Here is a 12,649-nt window from a genome sequence, read left to right as displayed (position 1 = left end):
GGAAGAAAATTCTGAGTTTCGGCGCTCACACACAGGGGCCGTTTCCCTCCAGGGAAAATATGCTTATAGGCAGGGGTGTAGTGGTAAAATAAGACGTGCAAACTATATGAATTCTGTGATGAACTGCGTGAACTCTGTGAATTGCGCCATGCGGTATCGGATTTTTTAAAAAGAACATGTTTGATGATGGTGGAGGTTAGGCTATTGTCCAATGTTTATAACAATACCAATGGTATTAAATGGTTCCTAGAGTGTTGATGAGTGTACATATTGTGAATGTGGATAATATAGGCTAATATAATGGTTTTTGAATATTAAAAGTTGCAATAGGTGAATGAACTCTTTTAAAATGTGGATAAACTCTAATAAGAGGTTGATAAACTATTTGTTAATATGTATCCTTGCCTATTTTAAGTAGGTATACTGAGATGGTGATGCATTTTATGCCTCTCACATACACACACGCTGCTCTCACATACACACACACACACACACACACAGCTAATAAACAAAATGACCAGTGTATTTGGCGAAAGTGAACAGTCTCAAGCTCAGTTTCAGCTGCACAGGGAGTTATAGAGTTCAGTGCACCACACCATGGGTTAGGGTTAGGGCGGGTTCCCTCTTTCTGTCTATCTGTCTCTCTCTCTCTCTCTCTCTCTCTCTCTCTCTCTTACTTCCTCTGTTTTTCTCTCCCACAAGTCTTTCATTCTGTGCTTCATTACAAAGGTGTTATTCTCTTCAAAATGGGCATTTTAATGACACTGACGGAAAGTGTACGGAAAAGTGAGAGAATCGTGTTAAGTTAGAGGAATCTACTGGCCCTCATTTCATTCACACACTTTCTTCACACCCTTTTTTTCAAGTGAAAAAGAAGTGATAAGCCACACACATACATACACAGTCAAACTCTTTCTCTCTCGCTCTCTCTCACAGACACACACACACTGATACGCAAACACAGTGACAGCCACATGAATAAAAATAGTTGCAGTGTGACCATGATGTTTGTATTTAGACAGTGGCAGCTGTATTTTCTCCTTGTTATTTTCCTTTGCAAATCAGCAGTCCAAAGGAGTGTGTGTGTATGCCTATGTGTTGTAAATAATATTCAATGAGAGCACTGTCTCTATGTGTGTGCGTGTGTGTGTGTGGGTGGGTGTTAGGGTGCAGGGCTCATCAGAGTGGGGGAAGGGTAGGGGGATGCCCTGGTACTCTGGGCTTTCCAGGCATCCTGTCGATTAATGATAATGGGCTTATCAACACTGTACAATGTGTAAATGAGAATCTGATCTCATGGAGGAAATTCACCGGATGGGTCGATGTACTGTACACGTACACACAGGCACACACATACAGAGAAACACACACACACGTTTGATTAGTTCAATAGATAATGTCCACTTTTGAACACACCCAGAAATACTATGAACACTATTTGTGTTGTTAGACACAGACACACACATACAAGCACACACACACACCACCATGAGTATGACAACGTCACAAGAAGCAAACTAAACAAGAAGATGCGCGCGCGTGCGCACACACACACACACACACACACACTTCACTCACTCTATCAAGGAATAATATTTCTTAGTTCTCAGTTCTCAGTTCCCCTAAATATTTTAAATATGCCTTTCATGGCCACAGGCGCCAAGTGAAAGGGTTGACGTCAGTATGAGCACATGCAAATGACCGAGCCCTTTACTACATCAATACCAGGGAACAGAGTGGCCACTCACCCTGCTCTGCACGCACACTCATTCCGTGACCTTCACATGGCTGGGCTTTTCACTTTTAGGCAAATTCAGCCTCACAGATGTAGTCTGACCAGTGTTAAATGGGAATTACTAGAATTCTAGGAATGATACCCAAGAAGTAGATAACAGTTGAGAACATAAAAATATAATTTATTTCACATGTATTTCATGGGGAACCGTTTGAGAGCACATGCAACATTTAGTCATTTAATCATCCACTTTCTGAGACAGAGCAGAGGGGGTTACAAACAAACAAACAAACAAGCATAGTAGTAGTTCATGTAACTCACACAAGCTGATCCATCTATCAGCAATTACCACCACTGCTGGCTAGCAGAAAAAACAACACAAGCATATGTATACACAATCACATATAACCCAAAAGAAAAGACAAAAGAACACAAGAGGAACAGCGATTGCCACAACAAAGCCTCTACGCTGCCATCTTCCCAGAAGCAATGGACAAAGATCCCCCGTAGTCTCTACAACAAACAAAAGTAACATCAGCAACATATCCTCTAAAAGGTTAACATGCAGAAACTAACTTTATTGTCATTGTGCAGAGTACAAAGTACAAAGACAACGAAATGCAGTTTGCGTCTAACCAGAAATGCAAAACAGCAGAAAAGTGCAATGTGATATACAAAGTATAGACAGGTAGTGCATAGACAGGACAAGATATATAGAGCAGTGTAGACAGTATACTGTTGGTTTACAGAAGGTGGTTAACAGTAATATAAATTAAATATAAATATGTGCAGTGTATTAGCAACCTTATAAGTGCAGAATAAATATGGCTATGTAGTATGAACAATATGTACAACACGTAGAGATATCTGCAATGTAGTAGCAGTAACATTAAGAGTAGTAAGAACTAGATGTACCGCAGAGCGGTACAAAATATGACCGCCGCCCAGTCCAGCACATTTTTTCCACAAAAATAAATCAGGAAACAGGGTGATCTAGACCCCGATGTCATCAGACTCCAGAACCGTTATTGGGGAACCACCACAGCAGTTGTGGAGTGTTGAAATGCTAGTCTTCATCTTTTAACCATAGCACTTGCTCAACGCTGTTGGGAAACACTGCAGACAGGGTGTCTGCACATTTTGAAAGAGCAAATTTAACAAATTTCAAGATCTTTTTAAGATCTCTAAAAGGTTAAAAAACTAGATGTACCGCAGAGCGGTACAAAATATGACCACCGCCCAGTCCAGCACATTTTTTCCACAAAAATAAATCACGCTGAAAGGCCTATATGATTCTAACTGTCTCACTAAATTGCATTATCCACACTCAATTCTCACTGGTATCTGCTAGACAACAAGTACCAAAACATGATTAGTTCATAGATTTCACATGTAAAATTCATTTTATACAACCCCACCTCCATCTTGCCTGTTCATAATTCTGAGAAATTCTTGAATTGTGTGCATGTACATGTTTATGTTATGTGTGTGTGTGTGTGTGTGTGTGTGTGTGTGTGAGTGTGTGTGTGTGTGTGCGTGCTTGTGTGTGTGCCTGAGTATGTGCCTGTGCATGCAAGCGTACATATGTCTACTGTGTGAGTATGTGTCATACGTATGATTACTCTGAATGTATGTGTGTGTGTGTGTATCTGTTTGTGCACATGTGTGCACATGAAATGGGTTAACATGACCCCTGGAGGCAAACATACGGAAAAAAATGGTCATCCTAGGCCCTACAGTTCTCAAGATATTCACAGAGAACTGTGTCTGCCCTACCCTCCTTTCGGGGGGTCCAGTCTGAAAGTAATTGTGGTGAATAATTACTTAATATTAATCTTAGACTGGCAAACTTCAGGAAAAACTCAGGAATCAAGTTTATTCTGTTACAAGCAGAGAGGGTACAAAAAATGGTCTATGGTCTATGTAGGCCTAGCCCAGGCCATGGCACAAGGCCATGGCCTCTGTTGGATCACCCTCTCTCTATCAGTTCTCCATGTTCTAAAAATCCAAAATCTGACAAACCTTGCAGTTTAGTTACTTTTAAATGCTTTAAACAAAGAAGAAAATGGCGCCAAAAACAAGCCCACTTGGTTGGCTCTCCACTTGGTATCAGACACACCTACTCACTCCCACTTCACACCTATTCATTCTTATCAGAATAGCATGAGGAGAGACATCATATATATCAGAAATATCACTTATAGAATGTTCCAAACATTCTCACAATCAAATCATTACAATCCTTGTACTGAGACTATCAGAATGATACCAAACATGAATACATTTACATTTCATGACACATGGATACATTATATCAAGGTAATATCCTTTGTCCTGTGTAACTGATAGGCCTTGAACCAGCACATTAGCATTCCATTGGGGGAGGGGATGGTGTCTTTGTTTAAAACCAAGAAGGGTCACATGGCAATTCAATTATTATTCATTTTAACCCTAAATTTATTGCTATCAAGTCCAGCGGGGGGGGCTACAGATCAAAACGAAAAACGACGGTTCCATGCTATCCATGTGGGGTTACATGCCCACCAAGTTTTGTATACCTCTGTCTTTCAGTGTCCCGGGAATCCTTGTTGGTGTACGTCACTAAATGTACACATAAATTATTTTATTGTAAGGCCCCCCATGAACGAAAGTACACAAAACTTGGCATGCATTCGGAGGGTGTCATAATGATCCTACACTTTTCATTTCGTGCAGTTTTGAACTTGTCAGCCAGAGATATTGTGATGAAAACACCTCATTTTTTGCTTAACTAGGTGGCGCTATACATGAAATAAGTGGTAATGGGATGGGTTGACATGCCCCCTTAAGACCAACATACATAAAAAAGGTGGACCTCCTAGGCCCTACGGTTCTCAAGATACTCACAGAAAACTGTCTCCGGCCACCTACAGGCCAGTTGGTGTATAGTTACATAAATTAATTTATTGTGTGGCCCCCCATGAACGGAATTCCACAAAACTTGGCGTGCATACAGAGGGTGTCATAATGATCCTACACTTCCAATTTCGTGCAGTTTTGACTATGTTAGGTCACAGATACCTTCGATTACACCTCATTTTTACTTTTTTGTGTTTAACTAGGTGGCGCTATACATGAAATGAGTGGTTATGGAATGTTGGTTGACATGGCCCCTTGAGATCAACATACAAATAAAAAATGGTCCTCCTAAACCTTACGGTTCTCGAGATATTCACAGAAAACTGTGTCTGCCCTACCCTTCTTTCGGGGGGTGCAGTCCAGCGGGGGGGCTACAGATCAAAACGAAAAACGATGGTTCCATGCTATCCATATGGGGTTACATGCCCACCAAGTTTCCTCTACCCCGGTCTTTCAGTGTCCCGGGAATCCTTGACGGAAATTTGGACATGCGAAAAAAAAAAAAAAAAAAAAAAAAAAAAAAAAAAAAAACAGATGGAACAGAGGGAGAGGGAGCTGGAACAGAGGGCTGGGATAGCGTGGATGTGACAGAATCCCCCTTCTGACGAGCATCTCCAGATGCTCTAGAACGTGGACCAGGGGGACGGCCTCGGGTTCGTGGAGTGGGACGGTCAGGGCGTCTTCGGTGGAACTCCGCTTTGAGCATGGGGTCCAAGATGTCCTCGTCCGCGACCCAAGATCGCTCCTCGGGACCATACCCTTCCCAATGAACGACATATTGGAGTCGTCCGGCTCTCCGTCTTGAATTCAAAAGTGCCCTCACAGCATATGCCGGCTCCCCATCAACGTCAAGGACCGGAGGTGGAGTGTCCAGGGGCTCTGCCTCCTGCAGTGGACCTGGAACTACCGGCCTGAGGAGGGAGACATGAAACGAAGGTGAGACCTTAAAATGAGGAGGTAATTGCAAGCGGAATGTTACCCTGTTAATCTGTTTCAGGATCTTGAAAGGCCCAATGAAGCGTGGTCCGAGTTTCTTGCATTGCTGGCGGAGATTGATGTCCCTTGTGGACAACCACACCCTCTGGCCCGGTAGGTAAGTTGGGGCCTCTCGGCGGTGATGGTCAGCTGCCTTCTTGGTCTCTTCACGGCCCTCTGTAAGTGAACGTTAGCTGAAGACCAGACATTCTTGCTACAAGCATAACACTCCTCCACAGCTGGTACCTCTGTAGTACATGGGTTCCAGGGAGGTGGTTGAAAACCCAAAAAACATTGAAAAGGCGTCAGGCCGGAAGAAGAATGTTTTAATGAATTCTGAGCATATTCGGCCCAGGGAAGAAATCTACACCAGTCGTTCTGACGGTCCCCACAATAGCATCTGAGGAACCGTCCGATCTCCTGGTTCAACCTCTCCACCTGGCCATTAGATTGTGGGTGATGGCCCGAGGTCAAATTCACTGTGACCCCCAGCCTCTCCATGAAGGCCCGCCAAACCTGTGAGGTAAACTGGGTGCCCCAAATGTTGGCCAAAACGTCTGAAGACATGGTGGAAAAGGGCCTCAGCAGCCTGGAGAGCTGTAGGAGACCAGGCAGAGGAACAAGACAGAGAAAGAATGGCTCTGACCCCCACCTCAGAGGCATCCACTTCTACCACAAATGGAAGTGCAGGGTCTGGATGCTTTAGCAATGGGGCTGATGTAAATTTAGTTTTGAGTGCTTTGATTGCCTCCTCTGCTTCTGGTGTCCAGGTAAAACGACGAGGAGAACCTTTCAGGAGGGAAGAAATTAAATTTCGAATAAACCTGCAGTAGAAGTTTGAAAAGCCCAAAAATCTCTGAAGCTCCTTAGTTGTCCTGGGGCTCGACCAGTCCAGAACGGCTCGCACCTTCTCCTCATTCATCCACAATCCTTCTTTTCCACAAAGAAGAACCCTGCTGACACAGGCGAAGTCGAAGGCCGAATGAAACCTTGTCTCAGAGCCTCATCCACATATTCCTGCATGGCTTTCGTCTCCTTGGCAGATAGGGGGTAGACCAGGGAACGTGGCAGCGGAGCCCCTGGCAAGAGGTCAATCGAGCAGTCCCAACTGCGATGAGGTGGCAGCTGTGTGGCTCTCACCTTACTGAAAGCCTCAGATAGATCCTGGTATTCAGGTGGGATCTCAATGTCACCCACTTCAGGGCTTTCAATGGATGTAGAGGCACATTGTACCTGCAGGCATCGGTCCTGACATGCTGGAGACCAGGTAAGAACACTGCTAATTGACCAAGATATGTTAGGGTCATGTTGGCGAAGCCATGACAAGCCTAGGACAAGGGGATGAACAGGCGAGTTAATAACAAATAAACGTAAAGTTTCTGTATGAACATGGTCAACGGTCAGTTGTAAAACCTGCGTCCTCTCCGTAACTTGTCCTGAGCCCAGCGGTTGACCATCAATTCCATTCACCCGTAAAGGGGGAATACAGGGAGTTCGTGGAATTTTCAAGAATGCACTAACTGTTCAGCAATGAAATTGCCAGCAGCACCAGAGTCAATCATGGCAGGCCCTGAGTAGTGACCACTTCCCCATTTAAGAGTTACTGATATGCTAAATAGTTCAGGTATAAAATCACTGGAGGATCTACTCACCACAGCAGACTGTTGTGGCCCTTGGGGCTGAGGACGGCGGTTACAGGTAGCTCGTGGCCAGACGCCCCACAGTACAGACATAAACCATTACGCCACCGGCGCTCTTTCTCCTCTATGGTCAGGTGTGTGAGGCCTATTTCCATTGGCTCCTGGGCTTGCTGGACCTGAAGGGGTTCACTGTTGACTGACGAACAGATCCTAGGCACTCCTCTTGTTCTTAGGAGATTGTCCAGACGTATGGCCAACGCCATTAACTGGTCCAGGGTCAAGTTGTCATCCCGGCAGGCTAGCTCAGACTGTATATCAGGTTTCAGACCACGTCGCTAGACAGTGAGCAGAGATTGGTCATTCCAACCACTTCTGGCTGCAATGGTCCGGATGGAGCGAATAGTCAGCAACTGTACGGCCACCCTGTTTAAGTTTCAGCAGCTGCTCCCCGACCTCCAAACCCTCTGCTGGATGCTGGAACACTGCTTTGAAGAGGGCCTCGAAGCTGGTAAAATCCTCAATGTTGTCTCCTCCTTGCTCCCATACTGCAGTAGCCCACTCTGAGGCTCTTCCAGTAAGAAGGGAAATGACAAGAGCTACCTTGGATTCTTCAGACTGGAAGTTCGCAGGATCATGAGCCATGTACAGTGCGCATTGCAGCATGAAACCGGTGAAAAGGTGTCCGGGTTTCCATCATACTTCTCCAGTTTCACCCCTCGTTGGGGCGCAGGCTGAGGAGGTGGTGGTGGACGAGCAACCAATTCCTGGATGGTTGCAGACATGCGGGTAATTTGCTCTCACTGTTGACCCAGTAACTGGCCTTGCTGGGCTAGGGCTTCTCGAACTCTTGTTGCCTCGGCTGCATCCATATTACGGTCGATTATTCTATCACAAACAAAGACTTGAAAACAAGGTTTTGAGGATGCAGACGCTCAAGGCGTTACTTTACTTAAACAAATTAAAAGGCCACAGTGGGAAAACACGACAAAGGTATTCTTTTCACAGAGCTTCACGCTGAATCCACAAATAATAATCGACAACACACACTGAGAGTCCAGGGTTTAAATAGGAACTTAATTAGGATTGGAAACAGGTGGGCACTGAACAAGGCAGGAAACTAATGAAGGCCAACTAAAATTCTGGGGAGGATGAACGGATTGGATCTGCATATGCTGGTTGGGCAGGAAGCCGGACTGGAGTAGCTGCAGGGACTGGAGCTGGAACAGAGGGCTGGGATAGCGTGGATGGTGTTCCCCATGGTTCTGTCCTAGGTCCCCTGCTCTTTGTCATTTACATCCCCCCCCCGGTCATATTTTACATCAGTATGGTTTTAACTTCCACTGCTATGCTGACAACACACAATTCTGTATTCACACTAAGCCCTCCCACACACTCCCTCCCTCCAATCTGGTCACCTGTCTCAATGCCATAAGCAACTGAATGACACAGAACTTTCTCAAATTAAACCATGACAAGACAGAAGCCATACTCATTGCCACATAATCTGTACTGAAAAAGCTACTTCACCACCACTACCTCTGAAGTCAAAAACCTTTGTGTCATAATTGATTCTACCCTTTCCTTTGACTCTCACATCAAATACATCACTAAAATAGCCTTCTTCCACCTCAAAAATATTTCTAAACTCTGCCGTCCCTTAACCCCACCATTGCTGAGACTCTCATTCATGCTTTCATAACCTCCAGATTTGACTACTGCAATGCCCTGCTCTTTGGTGTCTCAGCAAAGAGTTTAGACAGGCTACAATACATACAAAATTCCACTACAAGAGTTATCAACCGTACCAGGCCCTGGCAACATATCACTCCCATCCTCCATCAACTACACTGGTTCCCTGTACAATATTCAATTCAATCATCAATTAAATTCAAAATCATCCTTCTTGTCTTTAAAGCACAACATAATCTTGCACCCTCTTATCTTTCAAGCCTCCTGACCCCTTACCAACCAACCCGCACCTTACGCTCCACTGATGCCCACCTCCTATCCACCCCCACTGCACATCTCCATGGGTGACAGGGCTTTTAGCGGCTGGCCCCAAACTCTGGAACTCCCTCCCACTTGCACTACTGTACATCAAAGCATTTTTGACGCGCAACATATTTTCAAATGCAGCGCCGCCTTCCCGGGATGCTTTGCGGGCGCGTTAAAGTCGCTTGACATCACCCATAGGACTAGAGTGGAATGCGACACAACAAAATGTAGTGAAGTGCTAGTGGATCTGCACCGTTAGAGTTGCGTTCTGTCACCGCATGCCAGTGGTTGTTCCCGACGGTCGGGGGTGTGTAGCCTACTATGCAAATGCCTGCAAGTGGGCCTATAACCGTAATTTGATTAGCTGGTGCCTTCTGTTGCTCTCTGTCTGTGCAGCAAAAGTTGAACTTTTCGACCAAAGATTCTAAAGCGCTTCGCTTCGTTTTCGACGGGGGCGACAGGAGCAACGCATCGCAACGGACCCACAATTCATTTCGGCAACAGATGACGTAAGCCCATGTAAAGTGGACCAGATGCGTCTCCTGCACTACACGCAACTGTGTGTAATGGTGCATTCATGGCACTTCGGAATGACAAGGACTGCCCCTGTGGCTACTTTGTTTTTCCAACAGCAAGTGTTCATGTGCTTTGCCGTCGGAATGTGTGACAAACACGGATGCCACAACAAAGGTTTAAACATACACTCACTCACTAATCCTAAAAAAACAACTGTATTTGCTTAAAATATAGTGTAAGACGCTTGTGAAAGAAAGATATGCAGCTTTCAAGTGACAAAAACAGCAAATTTCTAAGTTCACATTAAAACTGTTGGACATGAAAGGCCACATGGACTACAAACCAACTACAACCTGACGACAAAAGTGATGACGAGCCCCTAACTAGGCAACTCTGTTAGCAAAATCTAGCCCCAGTTTCCGACCTCTGACTCACACATTACGTGAAGTGAATGATGCGGAATGATGATGTTTTCACTGGGAAAAAGGTTTTTCCGAAGCCCATAAACGCTAGGTAAGCATAACTCGAGTCAGACAGCACCGATGTTTGTCACGTTTTTTCCGACTGACAGTATTCCGTGAACATGATCAACTGAGCTGCGTGTTAAAGCAACACCAAAGAGTTTTTTGTACCTTAAAATAATGTTTCCAAAATTGTTTCAGTGGTTCATCAACTCGTAACAGGGTGAACGGCACTTCTGCATTCGCTTTGCGGCCCTCTATTGGCTATAACCGCACTATGTAAGTTTGCCAGAGGCTAGTTAGTAGTTCATTTCTTTTCAAAAGGTCACATTTGTGTAGGCTATTATCTCTTTATTCTGATATTATGATACTGATACTGATTTTGACAAAAAATGGCTTGAAATATCTCACTTTATATGTAATGAGAATATATGAAAGATTCACTTTTTTTGGGGGGGGGGGGGGTGATAGGCCTATTGAACTAATTGGGGGGGGGGGGGGGCGATAGGCCTATTCTATTTTTTCTATGCCTTCATCACGCTGCAGGTGAATTGATTAAAGAGACCGCTGGTAGGCAGTAGCCTATTATATGAGCACATTTACATGAGAGCCATAGCAGTAGAAGAAATCGGAAAGCGGAAGTTAGCCTAGACACAGGTCACTCATCAAGGGAAGACTTGATTATTGAAATAAAATATTTGTTATTGCAGCTCAGAAGTCTTGGAATTAATATTCAATTGTGTTGAGTTCCAGCTCATATAGACATCAAAGGAAATGAAGAGGCGGATAAGATTGCAAAAAAGATGTTGGAAAACAAATATATAGGAATTAATGTTCCAATGGGAAAGGGTGAAGCCAAATCCATAATTAAATCTGAAATTATACAAAAATGGCAAAGGGAATGGGAGACAGAATTTAAGGCTGGACACTATCATAAAATTCAGAAGAATGTGACAGGGAAAAGGGTTACTTCACTGAGTTTAAACAGAAGGGAAGAAGTGGTCTATACCAGACTTAGATTAGGACATACAGGTTTGAATTCTACTTTACAGATAGTAGGAAAGGGAAATATTTTATGTATGGAGTGCCAAGACAATGAAGATGTGTCATTCCTGGTCAGAACCCCTATTGGAACAGATTAAAACTTGGGGGATGTTGAATTTTGTCCAAAAATCCAATATGGCCGCCGTATTCCAAAATCGCAAATTTTGACACACTTTTTCCTATGCTATGGGGACATTTCCAGTAAAAACAGTGTCATTTTAGCAAAAAACTGTCCTTTTCTATCAAATACATATTTACAAAGGTTAACTGATGATTTTAAAACCCTAAGTATTTTTCTAACAATTTTAAATCATTAACAAAAATCATAATTTTGTCAGATATTTGTCAAATATCAGAAATAATCAAATTTCCTTCAAACATAAGCCTCTTACAGGTTAAATACAGTTCAAATAAATTGGGTACCTTAACTTAAACAGATTAAAACATATGGCATTTAGACATTTTCCCAAAACCTCAATATAAATTCAATAATATCCCCAAAATGGTGAATTTTTGGCTCTACACTTTTGGCTAAGCTAGAGTTTTTTTTTTTTATTAAAAACATTTTGACAAATGTGATATAAGAAACAAGATAGTTCCATAAAGGTCATGGAATTACAAAAATACTATTTTATCACTCGGCTAGATATATTGTTACTATTACTGTATTAATGATAGTAATACTTAGAGCTGCTGAGAGAAAATGACGTAAATCCAGAGATGGAAATGGTCTTAGTAACTACCAGTCTTTGCTATCATCTTTTTCATTCACTGTTACACTTAAAAAAAGACATTCTATCAGAGCAAGATTGAGAGCGCAACTGATAGTAGAAAACTTTTTCAACTTTCAAGTCTCTTCTCAATCCTCCACCACTGCCATACTTCACTGTCAGCAGATGACTTTGCAACATTTTCACTGAAAGTTGCTTCACCCTCCTGTTGTGTTCGTTTTATGTTTACTAGTTTTGTGTTCCCGGTCAAAAATGACAGCTGCATTATAACTTGTTATAAATCCATAGTAACACACATATTATCTAATGTTGTGATAGACCTTTGTATCAACTTGTGTTCTATTGGATATAACCAGTTTTAAACTTCCATTTGGTATTTATGGCCTGCAGGCCTCACTGACCTGAGCTCATGCAAGTCAGAAAGGGGAAGATTCCATTGGGGAAAGGTCCCAATGGGGGCTGGCATAGAAGCAAAGAGGGGGAGTGAGGGTGTGTTTGTGTGTGTGTTTTAATGTACAGAAGTGCATATACAGTCCATCTGATCAATAAGTATGTGTCTGGACTCAATTTTATACACTGACCATTTTTCACTCATTCATTTCTAATGGCCAGTCATTTTTGACCGAAAATACACATGGGTGTTCTATAAAACAG

The sequence above is a fragment of the Alosa pseudoharengus genome, unplaced genomic scaffold (assembly GCF_046254945.1).
Source record: "Alosa pseudoharengus isolate Yale_2024_CS ecotype anadromous, Long Island Sound unplaced genomic scaffold, YU_APseudo_1.1 YU_APseudo_1.1_scf_10, whole genome shotgun sequence".
Taxonomy (NCBI): domain Eukaryota; kingdom Metazoa; phylum Chordata; class Actinopteri; order Clupeiformes; family Clupeidae; genus Alosa; species Alosa pseudoharengus.
The sequence above is the reverse complement of the archived record's forward strand: the minus strand, read 5'-3'. Positions refer to the sequence as shown.